This window comes from Mustela putorius, unplaced genomic scaffold (genome assembly GCF_011764305.1).
Source record: "Mustela putorius furo isolate JIRA1106 unplaced genomic scaffold, ASM1176430v1.1 tig00003913_pilon_pilon_pilon, whole genome shotgun sequence".
NCBI lineage: Eukaryota > Metazoa > Chordata > Mammalia > Carnivora > Mustelidae > Mustela > Mustela putorius.
This window is the reverse complement of record NW_025422060.1, coordinates 5,912,267-5,935,329: the sequence shown is the minus strand read 5'-3', so window position 1 is coordinate 5,935,329 and position 23,063 is coordinate 5,912,267. Positions and strand designations below refer to the sequence as shown.

The 23,063-nt window shown below is 34.5% G+C and overlaps 1 protein-coding gene across 11 annotated transcripts in view; it reads left to right on the top strand.

Annotated features, from left to right (window-relative positions):
• The window catches only part of ZEB1 (zinc finger E-box binding homeobox 1), a 189,833-nt gene that overhangs the window by 49,309 nt on the left and 117,461 nt on the right, over window positions 1-23,063 (top strand). For 4 of the 11 annotated variants that reach the window (XM_045069141.1, XM_045069135.1, XM_045069138.1 and 1 more), the window contains one exon: window positions 6,928-7,070. The exons of 6 other annotated variants lie outside the window; for them this stretch is intronic. The gene's annotated coding sequence lies outside the window, so the exon portion shown is untranslated. Of the gene's footprint in view, window positions 1-1,769; window positions 1,789-6,927; window positions 7,071-23,063 lie in introns of those variants that run through there. One more of the 11 variants, XM_045069139.1, reaches the window with a different exon arrangement.

Sequence of the window (23,063 nt, the reverse complement as noted above, 5' to 3'; positions counted from 1 at the left end):
TGACGCTGAAATTGGTCTGGCGACAGTCCAGTCTCTCCATTGAGAGGTTTCCATCAACCTCTCCTTTCACTGTTTCATCTCTTGCTGATGGTTCTCTGAATCAATTCTATCATTAGGGTTTACAGGATAATACATTTTTACACTGCCACCCATTCCACATTTATTAGCGGAAATAAAGAAGAAAATTCTCTGTTAAGAAGAGATTCTATAAAGAAGAAATTCTATAGGAAGAAATTTGTCTCATGAACTATGACTTTTGAATTTCCCTGACATAGTTCATGCTAGAAAGAAACCTGGTGCTTTTGGTATCTCTTAAATGCCTAGTTTAATATTCAAGAATAATTTTAGATAGGAGGAGTATATAGCACTTAAGTACCCATATAATTGTAGAAATTTTATGGAATAAAAGTATTTCTAGTGTGATTTTCATGAACATTGTCAGTATTTTTCTTAAAGATTTTATTTATTTATTTATTTGACAGAGAGAGAGAGAGAGATCACAAATAAGCAGAGAGGCAGGCAGAGAGAGAAGGGGAAATAGGCTCCCTGCTGAAAAGAGAGCCTGATGTGGGTCTCAATCCCAGGACCCTGAGATCATGACCTGAGGCTGAAGGCAGAGGCTTACCCCACTGAGCCACCCAGGTGCTCCAAACATTGTCAGTATTAAGATAACTTTGTATAGTCAGCATAATTCAGTTTTGATCAGAATGGGATTAGGGACCTCTTCTTTGTTCTTCTTGGTCAGATGTACTGCTTTGTGGTAAGTTATGGATGATAAATTGAGCTTCAAGCAATAGGAAACTTCATTTAGCCAGCAAGGTAAATAGTATCATTTAACAGTAGTAGCATAGGTGGGGATGATTTTATATTGCTATAGTAGTAAATTCAAGAATGAAACAATCACAGTTTTTATTATTGTATTCAGTAGTAACCACTAACTCCATTTATATGTAACACTGTCAATGGACAGAACCTGAAGAAGAAGAAGAGGAAATAAAACCAAAATATTTCATTTTTAGATGACATGACTGATTAGGAAAATCTATTAGCAGTCAGCTTTAAAAGCATTTATGAAAAAATAAAAATTTAATAAAGTACAGAATACAATGTATCTTAATGTAGATAATAATGAAAATAATGGGAAAAGACCCAACTCAGAATTATAACAAATCAAAATACAATACCTAGCAATAAATTTGAGAAAGATGTTAGACCTTTAGAAAGAAACCATTAACATACTTGAAAATACTTTAAGATCAAATAAATGGAGAGAAACTTTCTGAATCATGAGAATATTGGCAAATTGTCTATAAGTAATTTATAGATTTCTGGGTTTACTTTTAACTTTCAAAATTCCTACCAGTTTATTTTAATTTTTTTTTTTAAGATTTATTGACTTATTTAGAGAGAGCACAGCTAGAGAAGGAAAGGGAGAGGGATAGATGATTTTCAGCAGACTCCGCATTGAGCTTCACACAGGCCTCAATCTCGGGACTCTGAGATCATGACCTGGGCTGAAATCAAGTTGGAAGCTTAACTGACTGTGCCACCCAGGCGCCCCCCTAAGTGATTTATTTTATAGTGATTCTACAATAAGGTTAAGTCTCACCCTTACTATGCATCAAAAACCTTTTAAAGCAACAGTGGAGTGATGCAGGAATAGATAGGTAACCTAGGTAATACAAGAGACCTCTCTGCTCCTTGGCAATTTAAATAGAAACTTTTCTTGACCCTGACTTCCAGGTCAGTGCGAGGTAAGGGAATGCCTTCCATCCTGTGACTTACAGGGTAAGATATCTGTGCCTGACTGATGCACCCTCATGTTTCTTGCTGCTGCTTGCATGCCTCCCTGATTTCTGCCAGTACCAATACAGATGTGAAATCAGCTCCTTTTTAACTAGTTTCCAAAACTAAATAGCAGGACTGTCCATATCCATGCCCTACTTCTACTCATACACTTACCTAAACTAATACATTTTCTTTCTTTCTTCCTTTTTTTTTTTTTTAAAGATTTTATTTATTTATTTGACAGACAGAGATCACAAGTAGGCAGAGAGGCAGGCAGAGAAAGAGAGGTGGAAGCAGGCTCCCTGCTGAGCAGAGAGCCTGATGCGGGGCTCGATTCCAGGACCCTTAGGATCATGACCCGAGCCGAAGGCAGAGGCTTTAACCCACTGAGCCACCCAGGCGCCCCAATAAAGTTGCTTTCTTAAGGGGAATTCTGAAGATTAAGCCTTTTTTCCATTTTTAAAATGTGAATCACTGCAGCATTATTAGGAATCCAAAATTAGTCCCATCTACTACATATAACAACTGAACATATGATAAAATATTCTTTCCTATAGGAGAGACCACTTAAAGGATTTACTCAATAGTATTAAATAGTAGTCTTCAGTAGACCAAAAAAATTTCATCCATACTTTATACAACCATAGGAATTTTTCTTAAAGCATAGAATATACCTTTACATCTCATATTTGATGCATTAATGCACTCACCAAGGTGTAAAGATGTACTTGAATATCTAAAAAAAGTTGCTTGACTGAAATACTATAATTAAAAGGATCACAGGAGATTATAGGAAATCTCTAGATCAAAATTTACAAAGAAAATGATAATAGCTTTAACAATTTTATATTGTTGCAGAATTTGCTAATTTAGACATCAAGATCCTAGGGTATAAGTGAGAAGAAATATGACAGGTTAAGAATATGAAGTTAAATACGAATATTTACAAGGGAAATGAATAAATGGATATATGAATAAATACAAGTGAAAATATCTACCCTTATTCTAAAATTACAAGTAAAATGACTTTGTTTTTTCATTGTATTAAAGGAACTAAATTCTTTAAAAAAAAAAATCTAATACTGGCAAGGTAATAGTGATACCAAACTCTTTTAAAAGGTAATAACCAGGAGTATATGCTGAGAGTCACAATAATGCTCAGATAGTTCCCTCATAGGAATTTAGCAAATAAATACTGTGCTAACTGTAAGTCATAGATACAGAAAAAAATGCTTAGAGTCTAATTATAGAACATCAATGTAAAATATCATGTTGTCTTTAAATAATTATTTTTGAAGACTCTAGAACAATTGTCCAATAGAACTTTCTGTGTTGATGAAAAGTTCTATAATTTGCACAGTCCAATATGGTATCTATTAGCCACATGTAGCTACTGAGCACATGAAATGTGGCCTGGGCAACTAAGGAACTGAATTTTAATTTTTATTTAACATTTTTTATATTGAAATACATAGGGCTAGTGGCCATGTTATTAGACAGTGCAGTTCTAGAAATATGAAGAAATGTCAGCTGAAAATAAATTAGTAAGTGTATATGACATGATTACAAGTATGTAAATGCATCTATGTATATAAGGAAAATGATATTAACAATTCAGATATCTGTGTTAGGATTAAAGGAAATGGGTGATTTTTTTTTAAATGCTGATTAAAATATCATGTGAAAATAGTACACTACTCCAGCACTGTGCGACTCAATATGGTAGCCACTATCCTGATGTGGCAATTTTCATTTGAATTAATTTAAGTAAAATTAAATACTCAGTTCCCAGTCACACTAGCCACATTTCAAATGTTTAGTAGCACACATGGCTAATGTTTACCATTTAGGCAGAGGAGATTATAGAACATTTCTACAATTGCAAAAATTCTATTGTATATTTCTGTGGAACGGATAAAAAGAATATATTGCAACAAGTCATATGATTATTTATTAGTAATTTCTAAGGGCCCAAATGAATTAAAACTGGAAAGTGGATTTAGTGAAAAAGCATAAGGACCAGTATCATAAGACCCTATAGTTGTAACTTAGATCAGTGCTCCATAAAATATGGGCTGTAAACTAGTGCTGGTTATACCAGTCCATGATTAAATGCTTATTCTTAATTTCATACTTATTTAGAAACTTTTGTAGCAATGTGATATTTGTCTGTCATCTAAGCCTATCAGCTATCTTATTTTATTGAACTGATGGAGTTATTAATGAAGCTGTCTGTAGAGTTCTATGTAGTATGAGCTGAGTTATTAGTTGGGAGCAATAGTAGTCCATGAGTGGAAATAAAAAGAGTTCTTTACTACAAATACCACGTGATCTCATTCATATGTGACATTTAAGAAACAAAGCAGATGAACATAGGGGAAGAGAAAGAGAAAAAGAGAAAGAAGCAAACCATAGAGACTCTTAAGGATAGAGAACAAATAAGGTTGCTGGAGGGTAGTTGGGTGGGAAATGGGCTAAACGGGGATAGGTATTAGGGAGGGCACGTCTTTGTTTTTGTTGTTTTTAAAGTTTTTATTTATTATTTGATAGAGACACAGTGAGAGAGGGAACACAAGCAGCAGGAGTGGGAGAGGGAGACGCAGGCTTCTGTCCAAGCAGGGAGCCCAATGCAGGGCTCCATCCCTGGACCTTGGGATCATGGCCTGAGCTGAAGGCAGACAGTTAATGACTGAGCCACCCAGGTGCCCCAAAGAGGGCACTTCTTGTGATGAGCACTGGGTGTTTTGTGCAACTGATGAATCCCTAAATTCTCCTGAAATCAGTGATACACTATAGGTTAAGTAACTAAAATTTAGTATAAATTTGAAAAAAAATTAACAAAACTCTTAATTACTGTAGGCAGTATGAGAAACATTGGTCAAGATAAAGAAGAGAATGTAGAGGGCTCAGGGAAATTTTGTAAGGAACCTAAAGTAGCTGTTAGTATAGCTTAACATATACTTGCAAGTGAAATTAAAAATTGAACACTAAATCTCTGAATGTGATAAACTTAACTTCATCTCTCCTGCTAGTAGAAATAAAACAAAAGATTCATTCTTCAACAGTGTGAATAAAGATTTTAAAGGAGCTCTTTCTAGTCAGTGCCTCTATTTTGGGTGTCCTGTTTTCCTCCTGGGGATGGAGGGATTTAACCAGTTAGCAGAATCTTTTCCTTTTAGCAAAATTTCCAACTTTGTGTTTTCCTCTACCCCTTCTAAACTCCCTTTGGCATGCTGTTACACTTAGTTCTTTGTACCTCTTTTCATCTCTTCTTCACAAAGTTGGTTTCAGAGGCTTGCAAAATGTCCCAAAGGAGAAAATTGCTTTAGACTAAGTGAGCTTCTCACGTTTTGTTTAAAAATTTTGTTTTTTTTTTCACACTTAAGCTTGATTGATTCCCTGATACAAGATACTCAATTGAATTATTTGTAAAATGTGAAGAGCTTTTTACTACTATAATAAAGGTATAATCTGTCAGCTAAAGCGTTGTAATGATAGAGGGTAGGCATAATCCTAGATTTACTAACCATTTTCATATTGTGGCTTTGGCTCTACATTAAATGGCTGCCTATTCCCCTGAAATGAAATGCCCCATATGGGCTGTCCAGTTTGTTTTGAGGACCAATTCCACACTTGTGGAATTTGTGAAGTGGAAGCAAATACTTACTATATAATAGTTCTTCTGATTTTAATGACATTGCATTTTGGATTGAAAAACATATACATATTCAGGGGCACCTGGGTGGCACAGTGGGTTAAGCCTCTGCCTTCGGCTCAGGTCATGATCTCAGGGTCCTGGGGTCGAGCCCTGCATCAGATTCTCTGCTCAGCGGGAGCCTGCTTCCCTTCCTCTCTCTGTCTGCCTGCCTCTCTGCCTACTTGTGATCTCTGTCTGTCAAATAAATAAATAAAATCTTTTAAAAAAATAAAAAAACATATACATATTCAGTCCTTCATCAATATGATTGATTAATCTGTTACTGATTTTAGCATTTCTTTTTCTCCCTAACTTATCAAATCTGAAAACGGTTAGGAAACACTTGAAGGATATCAGCTGTTTTCAATAGCAGTCTGTAAATTACAGAAAAAAACAAATGCACAGTGTTTAGCATTTCTTGTTTAAATTTTGTATTTTTTGAGATTGAAGAAACTGTACATATTTATTTAAAGTATATATAAATATCATACTGATAGAATGGCATCTTCTGATTTCACTTTAATATTATGATTTGCTTTACTTAGGCAGAATTACAGATCATCATATCATCACTTGGCTTATATAGTATCTTCAAAAGATGAAAAATAATATTAATGTATTAAAATGTGTTACTTCTAATCTATATTAATCTTATTTAATATTTGGTAATATTATTTTTCTGGTAATATTATTTTTAAGATACAATGTATGATTTCCTGATCTGAACAAAGTATTCCATTTCTTTTTAGGATTTGGGTGGTAATAATAGATTTATAGCATTTTCTCATAATTATGTTAAGATACAGCATTTTAAAAACATGATACTCTTAGTGTGTAATTAGAGGTTTATATTACTAATACTATTTTTATATAACACACTTAAGTCTCCTTATAATATTGTTAGTCTTCTAATTGTTTTATTTTATGCAAATTTTGACCTTGAGAATATTGACTAATGGGTTAATATTCTTTCTATTCAAATTTTTTTAGTGCTTACTATGTTTTAGGAACTATTTAAGGCTCTTCAGAGAATCAGTGTGGGGGAAAAATACCCCTTTCCTTTGGAAGCTTACATTATAGCAGCTCTTCAGTGAATTTAGCTTTACTGATTTTTCTAAGGGAATTTACGAGTATGACCATTAGGCAACCCAGGATTTCTCTGTATTTTTTCTCAACTTCCCAACTGATAATTCAGTGCTGGGGTAGAAGTTAAACTAGCCACCTAAAGTTTTGGGTTCAAGGAATAGTGTTTGGAGCATGCAATATTCTTTAGGGAAGATACTCTTTTTCTGAAAGAAGAGAATGTGATTTGGGAATACTCATGATTTTATCTAATTTCTTTTTTTTTTTTCAGAACCTACATTTTGCAATATATAGGTAGATAAACTTGAACTAGATGGTATGATCTCAGTATAATATTTTACTCTTCTCTCCTCCTTCAGGAAAATCTTTAACTTCCACCACAAGAAGATTAAAAAGAGGTCCCTCCTGCACCAAGAAAGATCTGCAGATCTTTTTCAGTGTTCTTGGAGGTGTGGGGTGTGAGAACTTGATCAGTTTGTGTCAACCACCTTGTTCTCTAAAGGTAAGCACCGTGTAGTGAGTGCACACTCATGGGCCCAAGCTCCTAAAGCAGGTCTGGTTTTGGAATGCTCCATTGAGGGTTTGAGGCCATCAGATTTCCTCATAGAAGGATGGCCTAGGCAGTCACTTGTGGGCAAGACATCACACACATTCATCAAGAGATGGCTTTCCTTGTTTAGAAGTGAAGCATTTCCTAGAGATGTATGGGTGTTTTTTTTTTTTTTTAAATCCCAATTATAGTAAAACTTGTCTTCTGGATCAGCCTGCATTTGAATCAGTTTAATAACTGCTGTGGTTGATAGCTTATCAAGAACTCTTCTTGAATGTCTCAGTGACAGTGTTTAAGCAGTCTGATTACTTAATAGCTTAAAATGAGATAAACCACTCTGAAGAGTTGCTTTTCATGATCTTTGTGAAGCTGTCTCTTAACTTTACTTCAGAGAAAGTCCCTTAAACCATTTTTTAATCAGTATTAAGCTTCAGAAAGTATGGAAGCAAATACCTTCTTAATCTTTAATAGGTATATGATCATAAAATTGCTATGTCATCTCCTAATTTTAAAAAAATTACTTAAAATGAGCAGGTTTTTATCCCTATCTTAAAGCTTTTTCCTATCTTTAGGAAATGAAGAAATATACATTGTTGGTTCTATGAGGGAAACCTCATAAAGGATAAATAATGTCTCACCTTTACTTCTAAACTCCAGTATCAGAAAAGCTTATTGTTCTGTTGTACAATGTATTGATACCTCCCAAAAAGACCAATCCTAAATTATATTGTCATTGGAAAAGCATTCATTGACCATGAAAAAGAACAGGAGCATGTTGATTTTGAAAATGCCAAGATTAAAAGTAGGTTAGCATTAAATAACAATAATTTGGACTGCCACCAAGAGACTAAATGTCTAACAAAACATTCACATTATAGTCACCAGGATACTATGGTATTGACAATGAGGATTTGAAGTGCTGCTGAAGAAATTAATTGGTCCACATCTAGTTTCATTCATCTTTTTTTTTTTTTTCTTAAAGCTCCTAAACTGATCTTGAAAACTTAGCTCTAAAAGATATGAATGATTCATGAAGCATTAAATTTGGGAGAAATCTGCTGATTTTTGTCTGGTAGCCTTGTCTTTGGTTTATGATAAATTTTATTGTCTTTTCAAAATACTTTTTCTTCCTATATCTGTATCATAAAAGATATTAAGGAGGAAAAAAACCTTTTGTATTTGCTGTTAGTATGGGGAAAAATGTAGCTGAGACCTTTTTCGAAAAAACCTTGTGAACCAGGTCTTGCTTATTGTAACTGAAGACAACTTTAAAAGATTTAAATCTTCATAGTAGATATGATATAGGTTATATAATAAAGACATAGAGATTTACTGAGTCTTTAGAGATAATCTCGCTATATAATTCTTTGGAATTTTTATTTGTGAGAGCATGTTAAATATTTTTAACCTTTATAATAGCATGGACAGAATAGATAAATGCATTAAATTTTTGAGCCAGTTGAGAAAAAAAATTGAATTAAAAGCCAAACCAACTGAAAATGTAAGGTGGGATATAAGACTAACTACCTAGATTTTTATTTGGTACCTAAAGTATTATTATAGCTGAATTTTTAAAATCAAAACCATCCCCATTTTTTAAAAATGAGCTCTGTCTTACAATAGTATTGATGATATATTTTGCAAAAAGAAAAATTTATTTCACCATGTTAGAACTAGTGTTCTAATTTCAAAGCAGTTATGTAGTATGAATTATAAAACGGGGACCGCTGAGATCTTGCCTTTTGTATCTAGAGTATGAAAAATAAGATCTTTTTGTAACAATTCTTATTAATAACTTATGTCACCTCCATTCATATTAGACAGTAAAATAAACTATTGTTCTTTGATTTTGACGGTATATAGGAGTGCAAACTCAACATATTGGCACTAAGGAATTCATCTCTTGGAATTGGAACTAGGATCTGGGAAGATTTTATTTTTACGTATATATATACATATATATGTATATATATACACACATACTTAATCATACACACATACACATCTTAATATTTAATTCTTCTTTTGAATTATGTAAGAATGATTTGTCAAAGAATAGGTTTCTGATTTGTCTCTCACTAGTCTTAGATGCCATGTTTTGTTTTTGTTTTAAGGATTCAAAGCTAATCTATGGAAATAGTCCCTACTAAAAATTTAGTTTCTTTGGTATGATCATGCTCCCTATCTACTCTACTAGCTAAATGAAGGTGAGAAGAGCAGCTGTATGTTCAACAGTATTGATTTTTTTAGAGAAGGAACAAGGAAATTCTAGCCCAGCCCTTTCCTTGGAGCCATCTAGACAGCGCTGGTCAGTAAAAATATAATACAAGCTACAAATATAAGCTACATATATAATTTTATTTTGTAACCACATTTAAAAAGGAAAAAGAAATAGGCAAATTAATTTTAATACTATTTAAATTAACCTAATGTATCTAAAATATTATTTCAACATTCAATCAGTATAAAGATTTATGAGATGTTTTATTTTTATTCAATGAAATATTCAAAATCCAATGTGTATTTTACACTTACAGAAAATTTTGTATTGAACTGGCCACATTTCAAGTTCTCAGTAGCTACACATAGCAGTAGCTACTATATTAGACAGTGCAGATCTTCACCAAGAATGGAGCTCCCATTTTAGCATCATCCATGGTGAATTCCATTGGGTAACTCTGTAAGCTCCCCTGGTCTAGAGTTTCCAGATTTTAACAGAACACAAAAAATTAAGAGCAAAAACAAAATAGGATGCCCATTTTAATTTAAATTTCAAGCAAATAACAAGTAATTATTTAGTGTAATTTTGACTCATGTTATACTTGGGACGTACTTAGAAAAAAATTATTTGAAATACAGATTTAACTGGGAGTCCTATATTTTATATGGCAATCCTACCCTGTTTTAACCGTGCAGAAGACATCATCAGCCTTCCCAGATAATTGTAAGACTAGAGCATAGAGAATCTCTTCGTCTGCAGAGGATTTTGATCCCACCCCCAAATCAATAGGCAAACCAGAAAATATCTATAGCTCGTTACCTCCTAATTCCCTAAAATGTTTAAGACAGAAGATGGGCTTGTATCACAGAGGCTTGGTCTTTACAAATTTAAACATTTTAAATCTAGAGTATTACATTAAGCTGTAAGGTTTATGAAATTGACTTGCATGATTTGATTAGTTACTTGAGTTTTATAAAATAGAAATTGTCTAACATCATATTGTTAGTATCACATCTTAAGAAAAACATTTCACCCTTGGTGACAGTCTCGGCAGTTTTCAGGGTCTTGGCTATTTCATATTATTCTCCTACCTTCAGTTACCACTGCAGCTGTCACATCGTCTCAAGTTGGCAGGCATTAACACAAAACATTAGGTCGCTAAATGTCAGGATAAAGGCTTTAGTTTACATGGCAAGTATTTAAGTACTTGTAATTCTGGGCTCTAATGTTGATCACTGGAACCCTGCCCCAGTTCTTAAACCAGTATCTCTCATTCATCCTGAGGGCTGCTTTTCCAGGAGAACAGCTTTGGGTTCATATTTTTTTAACATGTTTAATGTTCAAGTTTTAGCACCGTTTTAAAACATGTAACAATTTCTTTAGTAGTAGATCTATTCCTCTTAACCTCTAGAAAAGAGACCATTTATAATTCGTGTTCTCTAAGGACAGTAATTACACCAGCTCCACACTCCCTCTCAAGAGGAACACGTGCCTTCATGAGATGAATGACGTCAGGTGTCAGGTCGACTTCATCACCAGCCAGGCAGGTAGATCAGCCGCCAGTGCGGTTGGGCAGTTAAGCAGTTCAGTTTCAGCCATGGCGCATTCCAAATCCATTCGTGCTTAGGAGAATGTACCCAAGAGTGTGGATGTGTTTATAATTACTGCATTTCCTTCAGAGAACAAGAATTACAGGTAAGGTTTTTTTTGTTGTTGTTGGTTTTTTGGGTTTTTTTTTTTTTAGTGATCCAAAAATTAATTTTAGATAAGAAATTTAAGGATTTGAAAGGATTATTCTTTTCCTGAAACAGTCACCTAAAACATCTCAAATATAGCCTATATTATATAATAGTTTTCTTCCTCACTCTAAGAAGGAATTGAACCTGGAAAGGAGGGGAGTGGGAAGAGACAACTTATTGTCATTTGAAAGCTGTGAATATCACACATTTCCATGTCTAGAAATATCCTAGGTTTATGTAAGAATCTTACTTTGCCTAACTTCTAAGGTCTAAGGTATGAATTATTTTGTCAAATTAACACCTACATCTATATATAGATAAGGTGTTCAGCCTTTGTGAGCTAATATTTTAGCAGCAATGAGTAAATTAATGAATTGTGTTTGGGTTTTCACTTTTATTCTCAAAACTGACTTCCTCTGGTTTAAAGGTTTTAACCTTGTTTCTGATAACAGAATTTAAAGCTGTGGCAAAACACCTTAAAATGTAGCTCCTTTCTTACCCCATGATGTTTGGATGAGCTTTAAAGGGTCTGTGAATCCCCTAAAATTATACTAAAATTTTGTATGTATGTGTTTTTTTGCTGGGAAGTTTGTACATAATTTTTATTCTGTTCTTAAAGGGCTTTGCAACAAAAAATTTGGTTAACAACCACTGATCAAGTCTAACATCATCACTTAACTGATAAACTGAATTTCAAAGAATATGTTATTTGCTTTTACTCATTTGAAATTTAATACTTGTAAAAACTAAAATTTATTTCTAAAAAAAAGTTGTACTTGTTGTTAGAAGGAAAAGCTTTACCTTGAGAAGACCAGCCTAAATGGGGGCAGTTAATTTGCTACTAGTTTCTTCCATTCTGCCCTTTGACTGAAATCTTTACCAGTTGTTAACATAAAAATGGCCCCTCAATAAAGTATGAGACTGAGTGCTAAATTCTTGAAGATCAGTTAAGGAAAAATGAATTATCTATTATAATTTGACTCCTACTTTTTTTCTCTTTTCAAATTCTTTATTCAGAGAGTAACTAAAACTCAAGAAAATAGGTGAAAATGTTGTTTTGAGGGTATTAAAAAAGCTGTTAATTGCTTTAGTAAACATCACACTGGGCATTGTTGGGACTCCTTCTGGTCTGGACCCTAGTTAAAGAAATTCTACAGTAGACTGTACATACCTTACATACATACTTTACATGTATTTCGGTGATACAGTACTTTAAGGTTATTCTTTTTTTTTATCAGAAGATAAGTTTTTGTTATTACAGTAGTACTTTAGAAGTAGTAAGTAATCAAATTCCATATTAAGGAAACTCATACATCTTTCTTGAAATAAAGGAAATACTTTTGTTTTTTTAAATTTTTTTCTGGTACTGGCTAGGAAAGTCTGCCTAATTCAAGATTTAATGAATTTAGAAGGAATTAGAAGGAAATTAGAAATTGAATGTTAGAAGAAAAAGAAATTGGTAGATGATCGACAGAAAGCACTTATTTCCCAAAAGGAGCAGAAAAGAGTAAGACAACTTAGGACACTTCCTAAATTTTTTATTTAAATTTAATTATACTTAAAGATTCTGAAATACATAATATAAAGTTCATTATAGAAAATGGCATTGATTTCTGAAACAGTTTTGGACATTATCATGCAAGATGATTATCTATCACTTATGCTCTCCTGCCTTTGTAGAAGGTAACTTTTGAAGTGAGCCAGTTTTTTTTCTCATCCAGGAAGAACAGTATGTATATGCTACCCAATAGGCCACCTCTGTTACTTTCTGTGGGTAATTCTAACAAATAAAAACTATTTTTTTTACTTTTCATTCATCAGATCATTTTATGTTTAAATAGAAAAGCTTACATTCTTCTTAGGAACATCTACAAATATTTAGAAATAGTTGGGTTTTTTAATTTGAGGTAGACCAATTTTTTTTTTATAATTTTTTATTTTTTATAAACATATATTTTTATCCCCAGGGGTACAGGTCTGTGAATCACCAGGTTTACACACTTCACAGCACTCACCAAAGCACATACCCTCCCCAATGTCCATAATCCCACCCCCTTCTCCCAAACCCCCTCCCCCCAGCAACCCTCAGTTTGTTTTGTGAGGTTAAGAGTCACTTATGGTTTGTCTCCCTCCCAATCCCATCTTCTTTCATTTATTCTTCTCGTACCCACTTAAGCCCCCATGTTGCATCACCACTTCCTCTTTTAAATATTCTCTGCATTCAAAGAAATTGAAATAATTGACTACTCATTCAGCTCATTAATCAGTGGTGGGGCTTTGGTTTACATGGCAGATAAAACTAATGCAACATCTGAACATAGAGGAGTAGAAATTTATTTGCAATCAATTTCATATCAATTTTATTAACATAGATTATTGTTTAAAATAGAAGTTTCAAATAAACTGGAACTATTAAAAGTGGCTCCTCTGTGCCCACATGCATAGCTTATATCTTTCTGTGTATAAACAGTTTAGCGTTTAACTCTTATTTCTTTTCAGTTCATGTATCAAAAATGTTTTAATAGCAATTTCAGTTTCTATTGCATACAGAGACTTTGAAATTTTGCCACAACTACTTTCTTGTCTAGGACATAAATTTATTCAGTCAGTCATATAGAGAATTACGAGAATAGAATGGTAAATGAAACACATTCCCTCATGAAACACATATGCTCCTAGAAACTATAGTTTACTAAAGATGTGTGATGGAGTGGTGCAAAGGGAAGACAGAGGGGATTCTAACCTAAGCCGGGGGTCAGAGAAGGCTTCCTTGCCAGAATGAAATTTTGACTGAACCTGAGGCATTATTAGGAGTTAGTCAAACAAAATGGGAAGGCAGAATAAACATATGTGAAAGCCCTGAAGGTAGAAACAAGAAACACTGAAGAGAGAAGACTTAGGAGAGAGGGAGAGATGAGACTGCACAGCAAAGTATCTTTAAAGTCATTATCAGATATTTGACCTTCGGACTTTAGCTTCAGAGCAGTGGGAAGACATTGAACATTGTATTTTATTTTTTCCAAAACTTTTAATGAAAGCCTAATAACACAATTAGAAAAGTGAGCATATTATATCACTCCATGAATTTTCACAAGCGAATTCTTCACTCCTGTGTGACCATCACCCAGATGAAGAAACAGAACACCGTCAGCAACCCAGAAGTTCCCTTTCATCTTTCTTTTCAGTCAGTCTTGCCCCCTTCCAACCACCAAGGATAACTCTCACCTGACTTCTTATTGCAGAATTGACTTCTTATCGCCTGTATTGTACTTTGTATAAATGGGGCTTACAGTATATGCTCATTTCTTACCAGTGAAAGAAGCCAGACACAACATTCTGATTTTGAGTGTGGTTGCTAATTAGTCTTGTGGCTGAATGCTGCATCAACTGAATACCAAGAGATTTGCCACTTCTGCCCAATGAAGAGTAGAAAGGTATGAAGTGAGGTATGAAGTCAGTTTCACAGGAAGTCTAGGGGAGAGATAATAAAGTTTGAGCTGGTGTGGTGACAGTGGGGATGAAGAGAAGTGGGCACATTAGAGAGAGATTTAGGAGTTAGAATTTATAGGGCATGAGGATTAATTCAGTGAGGGGATGAGGAATACAGAAGCACCAAGGATGACTCAGGGCTTTCTGACCTGAGCAGAAGTGGATGGTGCTGCCCTTTAAGTCCAAATACCAGAGAGGAATGGATTGTTGAGTGAGTTTTAGTGATAGGAGTGGATAATGAGTTCAGCATCCATGTCTTTGAGGTACCTGTGAAACATCGCACCGGTCTGCTTTCTACTGAATGAGCGCGTGACTTGACATTCATTAATAACAGCGTGCTAACAAAGAACTCCTGTATGTGGGGGAAGTTGTAAATCTTGTCTTCTCGCTGTCTGTTCTTCACCTATAAATCTCATCAGATGCTCTTTCTAATGTTTGTAGGAGTGGTTTTGGCACATCGTTGTTTTTTTTTTTTTTTTCATATATTTGTATGTTTAGTATATTTCTCGTAAAGTATTGCTAACTTAATATGCATGCAGAGGCATACCTTCCCATATGCGTGGTAGGAAAGGCATTGTAATGCTTCCATACTTTAAAAATTGTGCTTTTATCATTACAGTCTTGAATTATTGTACCATAGCCACACTTTAAAGTGAGTTTATTTATATGAGATGATTAACCTACTTTCTTGGCAAGACTTAAAAAGTGATTGCAGGTGAAAATGAGGTAAAACCTGAAGCCCAAGTACAAGCCTAGGTAAAGAGCCCCAGAGAAAGCCCTAGGTGTCAGCGAGGAGAATGAAAGCCATGATTTTAAAGGGATGAGATACTGAAGGGGTTGGATGGGAACTAGATAGAAACTTTGCCTCCTTTTTACAGTGCTGCCTGGGACTGGTGCCCTTGGGAAATTTTATGGGAGGAGGGATAATAGGTATGGCACTGAATTAAGCAAATGCTTAGCACATAGTAGACTTGACAATTTACCCAGTTCACACCACTCAATTGTGATTTAGTGTTCTATTTAGCCCACAAAATTTGAACTAAAATTAAGGCATTTTATCGTATCCATGGGGGGGAAAAAAAAAGCCAGTAATCAGTCATGATGATGATTTTCAGTTTATGGAGTTTTCCCTAGCTTTAGGCTCTGTCACTTATCAGGTAGTAGTGTTTTCAAAATTAAATACTCTACTTCCTTTTGTGGAGTTGGGTTTTTTTTTGTTTTTGGTATGTTTTAAAATTTTTGCCAAATCAGCATTTATATAGTGAAATCAAACGAGTACTTTCTGAAGCCATTGGAGTACATTTATGAAAAAATCCAATATTTGTAATAGTTTTATAGCATAGGATGATGATGCAAAGAAATATTTCTGCCTTCTGTTACTGGCACTATGGTTGGGAGACTCAGAACATACAAAAACAATGTGATAATACAAATTATTATTGGATTAACTGAATAGTGTTGTAAAAACAATGAATTCAGGGGAAAGAAGTTATAGGCTATGGTACCAGAGAAGAAATGGTGGAGGTTGTAGAATTTAATTTGGGTTCCAGTGGCTCAATGGGATTTGAATAGTTGTGCAAGAGCCCTGCAGCAAGGGAGCCATCACGAGAAAAGTGCAGAAACAAATATGGCAGATATTCGGCACAGTGAGAAACTGGCCAGACTGCACCAAAGAGCACAAGCTGGCATGTGGAGAGAGAGAAATGTTTCATTAAAATTTGACCATGTTGTAAGAGGCTTTGTATTACTCAAAAATCCACCAGATCTAAGAGCGTGGATTATTGTCTTCATTTTTAGATTATCTGTAAGTTTAATTTTACTTGTCATTAGGTGATAATTATTAGGTTTTACTTGTCATCATGTGGTAATTACTTAGATTTTTATCTTTTTAGGAACCTCATGATTACCTATAGGAGCAAAGTGATTGTCCTTTTTACATTCAGGGAATCTTTACTTGGGGTCTGTGGATTGGTTTTAGGAAGTCTGGATCTCTCTAAAATTAAGACAGAAGTTTGGATATATCTCTTTTTTGCAGGAAGAACACATTACCTTTATCAGAGGCTTAAAGGATCTGACAATCCAAAAAAGGTTAATAAAACAGCTTTTACTCTCCTGACTTAAAATATTTTTAATCTAATTCCTTTGCATATACATATTTTAATATAGGAAATTAAACAGGGGAATTGAAACTTTGAATATTATTGGACATTTTTCTTTTACTAATTATAGGTATAATATCAGAGATAGTGGCTATTTTATAAATTTCATGGCTTTCAGTAAAAGAATTACTAAGTTGCTTTTTTAGATATAAGCATATTGTTAAGCATGCTATTTCCAGTAGAACTTACTTCCTGTTTTTGGGGAAAAAAAATATATATCTCCTTTCTATAGAATGTAAAACATTTTAAATAAATATCCATTTTAATCCTGAGATATGACTCACCTGGATCCTAGCTAAACTTATATACAACAGTTTAAAGCAGGAATCAACCAATTAGAGCGAATGGGCCAGATCAAGTCTTCAGCCTATTTTTATATGGCCCACAAGCTAAGAACTGTTTTTGTATTTTAAAATCACTTCAAAAAAAAGGATTGTGGGACGCCTGGGTGGCTCAGTTGGTTAAGCAGCTGCCTTCGGCTCAGGTCATGATCCCAGCGTCCTGGGATCGAGTCCCACATCGGGCTCCTTGCTCCGCAGGGAGCCTGCTTCTCCCTCTGACTCTTCCTTCCACTCTGTCTACCTGTGCTCACTCTCACTCACTCTCTCTCTGACAAATAAATAAATAAAATCTTTAAAAAAAAAGAAAAAAAAAAGGATTGTAAGTGATTACAATTGTTAAAAAGAAGATGAGGAATACTGAACAGAGACGTGTGTAGCCCTCAAACCTAAAATATTTACTATTTGGCCTTTGGCTTTCTTGACAACGCTTGGTTTAAAAGTAGTTCAGTTTTTAAGCTCTTCCAAATACATATGTTATGCTATAAGGGGATACATTTTTGGAGTTGGGCATATATTTGTATAATTCTAGCAGTCTTCATTAGGTAAAATAATCCATTTATTTTTCTTAACAGGGTATTTAACTAGTAGTTCAGCTTTATAAATTCTTCAGTGAAAGCATATAAAAAAATGTGGACTTAATGATCCATTTCAGAGAACTATGTGAATGTAAAAGTAGATTTTGTTCCTCACAAATACATAGTGCAGCAACTCCAATACAGATCAATTGATAAATACTAAAATATGATATTCAACTTAACATAAAAATACCTAAAGCATGTATATTGTATAAAGGCAAAAGAAGATATACATTTAACTCATAAAGTGTTGGACAGGGCAGTTACTACAAAGTATATTATTCATTGATTTATTCAACATTTATACTTATATCTGGAACTGTTAGATATATTTTTTTTACTTTTTAATTATTAATGTATGGGATACTGTGATTCTAGCTTTTAGATAAATATTGAAAAATTCTTATTAATGGGAAATAATTATGTATCATAACTAAGTCTCAAACAGTTAGGGCAAGTCTAACTTCCCTCTCCTGCATTATTATTTTTCCTTCACTACCAGATCTTTTTCATCAACATACAAGTAATACTAGATTTTTTCATCCCATCTTATAAAAACTTCTTATTTCCACTTCTCCCTCTGTTGCTTTCCTATATCTTTCTGTTTGTAGCTCCTTTCTTTGAAAGAGTTGTCTGTACTCTGAATTTATTTTCCGTAACCCCTGCCATGGCATCAGAATTGCCCTTGTTTCCGACCCCTATGCTGCTCACTTCTCTGTCCTCATCTTACTTGACCTACCTGGCAGCAGCACTGAACATACTCCTTGTTTGGCTTGCAGCTACTCCACTCTCCTTATTTCTCCTCCTACTTCTCTGGTTGCTACTTTCAACCTCTTGCTGATTCCTTCTTACTTTCCAACCTCTAAACTGGTAGTGCTCCAACATTTGAAATTTGGACCTCTTTTCCCCCCACATTTACTTCCTTGATGACCTCATCTAGTACCATGGCTTTAGATGACCATTCATTTGTTGACAAAGATAAGTCATTTAGTGTTCTCAAAATGTAACGTGGTAAATTGAATTCCTTATCTCCCCTGCTCTCACCAAAACTTCCTCCCAAGTTTTCCCCATCTCAATGAATAATAGCTGCATTCTTTTGATCAATCTTAGTGTCATCCTTGATTCCTAGCTTTCTTTTACCCCATATCTAATAATTCCCCATATTTCTGTCATCATATTCTCTTGTCTGTACCCTTCATATATACTCAAAATTCAGAACCGATCACCATTTCCACTGCTGTATCTATGATCCAAGTCATCTTCACATCTGCCCTTGATTTATTTCAATCAATTCTTAATACAGCAATAATTATATTAAAATATAAGTCATGTTATATCACTCCTTGATGAAAAACCATATTTTCATCTCTATGAAAATAAAAGCCAGAGACCAAGAAATGGCCTACCAAGCTCTAGCTCTTGGGCCCCTTTTACTCCCAGACATCAACTACTTTTCTTCCCCTACTCACTCTGCTCTTCTCTCCCCACCTCACTCTGCTCTAGTTAGACTGACCTCTTTGCTGTTCTTGGAATGCATCAGGCAAGTTCTTGCTTTGGAAGATTTGCACTGGCTATTCTCTGCCTCTAATGCTTTTCCCTATTTTCTGTATAGCTCATTTCCACCTCAATTTGGGATTTTTCTTCAAGTCAATTGACTTTCCTTAGACACTCAATCTAAAAGTGCGAAATTCCCCCACTCCACCCTAATTCTCCTTCCCCCTTTATGTTTCTTTCCTTGTAAGTCTTTTTGCCATCTTCCATCCCATATTTTACTTACTTTTCCTGTTCATTTTCTTCCACCTTCCACTAGAATAAAAAGGCAAGGTTTTTGTTCACTTTGTTTACTGCTCTATCCTCAGCATATAGATGTATGGCGCCTGGCTCATGTATTTCACTGTTAATATTTGTTGAATGAATGAGTGAATGAATGTGGTTGAAAATAGTCAACACAAAAAAATTTAAAATAATTCAGGGATTTGGAGAGTCTCTGGATCATTTAATAAGTGCTCAAACATTACAGTAGACAGCATGAATGGAACTAAGGTATTAGAAATATGAATGTTTATACTGATATTATAACATATAGAACTTGCTTCTTTGAACAAAGCCTTGGTTTTGACCATTTACCCATTTACCTATCCAGCTTTGTTTTGTTTTGTTTTGTTTGGGTGGGGGAGGGAGGGAAGGAGCGCATGCGCCAGGGGTGGGAGTAGCGGTGGGGGGTCAGTGGAAGAGGGAAAGAGAGAATATTAAGTAAGCTCCACGCCCAACACAGAGCCTGACACAGAGCTCGGTCTCTCGACTGAGATAATGACCTGAGGTGAAATCGAGAGTCAAATACTTAACCAACTGAGCCATCTGGGTGCCCCTTACTTATCCAATTTTATAAGTATAGAATGCTAAAAAAATAAGTGCTATTTGAAATTAAATATGACACCTTAAGTATGCTATAATATGAGTATTTATAAAAGGAAGTTTTTGTCAGGTTTTCAGGGTGGCTCAGATGGTTAAGCATCTGCATTCAGCTCAGGTTGTGATCCCCGACCCCTGGGATTGAGCCCCTCATTGGGTTCCCAGCTCAGTGGAGAGTCTGCTTCTCTCTTTGCCTCTCACCACTGCTTGTTCTCTCTCTCTCAGTCTCTCGCTTTCCCAAATGAATAAATAAAATCTTTTATTTTTTTTTAATCTTTTTGTCATTAAAAGTATTGGTCACTTAGTGCAAGGTGAGAGGGTTTTTTTTAAGCTTTTAAAACTTTTATTTTGAAGTAATTTAGATTTATAGAAGAGTTGCAAAAATAGTACAAAGACTATACTCTTCAGGACCCTTGTTTTATGTTTTATAAGTTTGCAAGCTTCGAAAAGCATAAGATGAATACTAATTCATACTGCCAATGTAGCTTTTGTTAAGGTTACTGCTTTTTTAAAAAAAAATATTTTATTTATTTATTTGACAGACAGAGATCACAAGCAGGCAGAGAGGCAGGCAGAGAGAGAGGAGGAAGCAGGCTCCCTGCTGAGCAGAGAGCCTGATGTGGGGCTCGATCCCAGGACCCTGAGATCATGACCTGAGCTGAAGGCAGAGGCTTTTACCCACTGAGCCACCCAGGTGCCCCAAGGTTACTGCTTTTTAAAATAATTTTTTTGAAGTAACTGTTAAAAAGTACCAAATAGCTACTGTTTTCAAATTTCCATATTTTCTGTCATGACTACATGCATAACTATTTTAAATAATTGTAGTCATATATGTATTTGATTTTGATTCTAAATTATAACATCCATTTTCCATGTTTTATTGTAGTCTCCATTTTTAGCTTTTTGAACAACTGATAATAGATCATATTGTGGATGTTCATTATTAATAAACTGTTATCCTTTTGGAGGTTGTCATCCAGCATGGTGGCAGTAAGAATGGAAAAGCAAGTATGAACATGAGTGGTAAGATTTGTTTCCCAATAAATGTAAGATAAAGAGGATGTAAAAATAAATATTTCTCTAGTATTGCTCTTAAGTATCCTGAGTAGCTAAATAATAATAATCCTAAGAAAAAGAGTGGAAGATCAGAAAGAATTCTGTGAGTGGAAAGAGAGGGTATTCTTGAAATGACGTGCTTAGTACTGTACTCAGTGTCAGGAAAGTCTGATTAATCACCTGGGACCCTAGATGGCCATTTACTTCTCAAGCTTTCAGTTTTGTCATCTGCAAAATAAGTATTGGGCTACTAGATGATTGCTGAAGTCTCTTCCAACTTTTGGACAATTGCTGTGTCTTCTGTTTTATTTGAACTTCATTTTTGTTCTCACTATTTTCTAGTGACCTTTCACGAAAGCTTTGGTTTATAATGAAAAGAGCATGAAATACTCAATCCTGAGTCTATTGGAGATTAAACTTCCCTTAATACTGAAACACTTGACTTGACACAGGAAGTACAGAACTGCTGTTTCACTTATCTTTCTCAGCCAGAAGCAACTTCTCATAGATCAAAATTTAGAACAAGAAATATTGGATTAAGGCCAGACTCAGAAAAAGCACTATGGAATTTTCTTTAATACATTCTTGGGGGTTCTTATTGTTATTAGCTATCAGAAATCCCGGTAAATTATTCAGAAAAAAAGTAATGCAATCAAATATAATATCACATAAGTATATGTATAAAATAAGTATTGTAAGTGTAATCTAGGGGAAGCAATATCCCATAGTGGAAAGATTAGACTTTGGAATTAGGTTGGGTTCAATTATCAGTTAGCTGTGTCACCTTAGACAAATTGCAATGAAGAGCTTAATTTTGGAGGATGATTTAGTTTCTTTCCATGTAAAATTGAAATAGTAGCACTGAGTTTGCAGAATTGTCATAAGGATTAGGGAGAATATTTATGAAGTACTAAGTATAAAGCTGATATTCAGTGAATAGTAACCCTTACAAATTACCAGTTATGTGTATTTACTTAACACTTTTTCAAAACTTTACCTATATGAAACACTTATTCTATACTTCTATCCTGTAACTAGGATCATATGTGTTGTGTGTTGGGGGGAGATAGACCTTGGGATTTCTAAAATTCAACTTATTAACAGTTTTAATGATTTGTCAGAACTAAAGAATTATTTTAAAATTCTCACTCTGCAGCTTCAGCATATTCAAGTCTCAGATGGAATAAAGTTTCTGTTTAAAGAAATGTTTGTTTCCTTATAAATGCTCATCTTGTACTGCTCTTATAAGAGCTCTTGTTAGATTGAGACCATAATTCAATAGAATCACTGGAAGTACACTTTTAGGGGGTTGGGTCATATAATGCAGAATGTTTTGTGATAGGAATCAGGAGGGCTAATTTTCTTTTCCTTAAAGATTATTGGTTATGGGCGCCTGGGTGGCTCAGTGGGTTAAACCGCTGCCTTCATCTCAGGTCATGATCTCAGGGCCCTGGGATCGAGTCCCGCATCGGGCTCTCTGCTCAGCAGGGAGCCTGCTTCCCTCTCTCTCTCTCTGCCTGCCTCTCCATCTACTTGTGATTTCTGTCAAATAAATAAAATCTTTAAAAAAAAAAAAAAAAAAAAAAAAAAAAAAAAGATTATTGGTTATAATTTATAATGTTATACAAAGTATGACCATACTATATACAAATTTATTATTTCTAATGCCAGAGCCAAAGAATTGACCCGGGAACTTAACTGGAGGAAGGATCTTATGGTTCTCTGTGGCCTCTTTCAGGAACTTTATTTGTTTGGGAATCTAAAGAAAGTAGTTGTGTTTCACTGACTTGATAGTATAATTTTTAAAGTAAGCCCAGAAAATTAATTATTCAAATATATGTAGAAAAAGAAAGAGTAGTAAGTGAGGGAACAAGGTTCATATAGACCAATCATGAGCTTCAAAACTAAGAAAGGATAGATGAAAATGACTTTATGGTTTGTCAAGAAAGATTT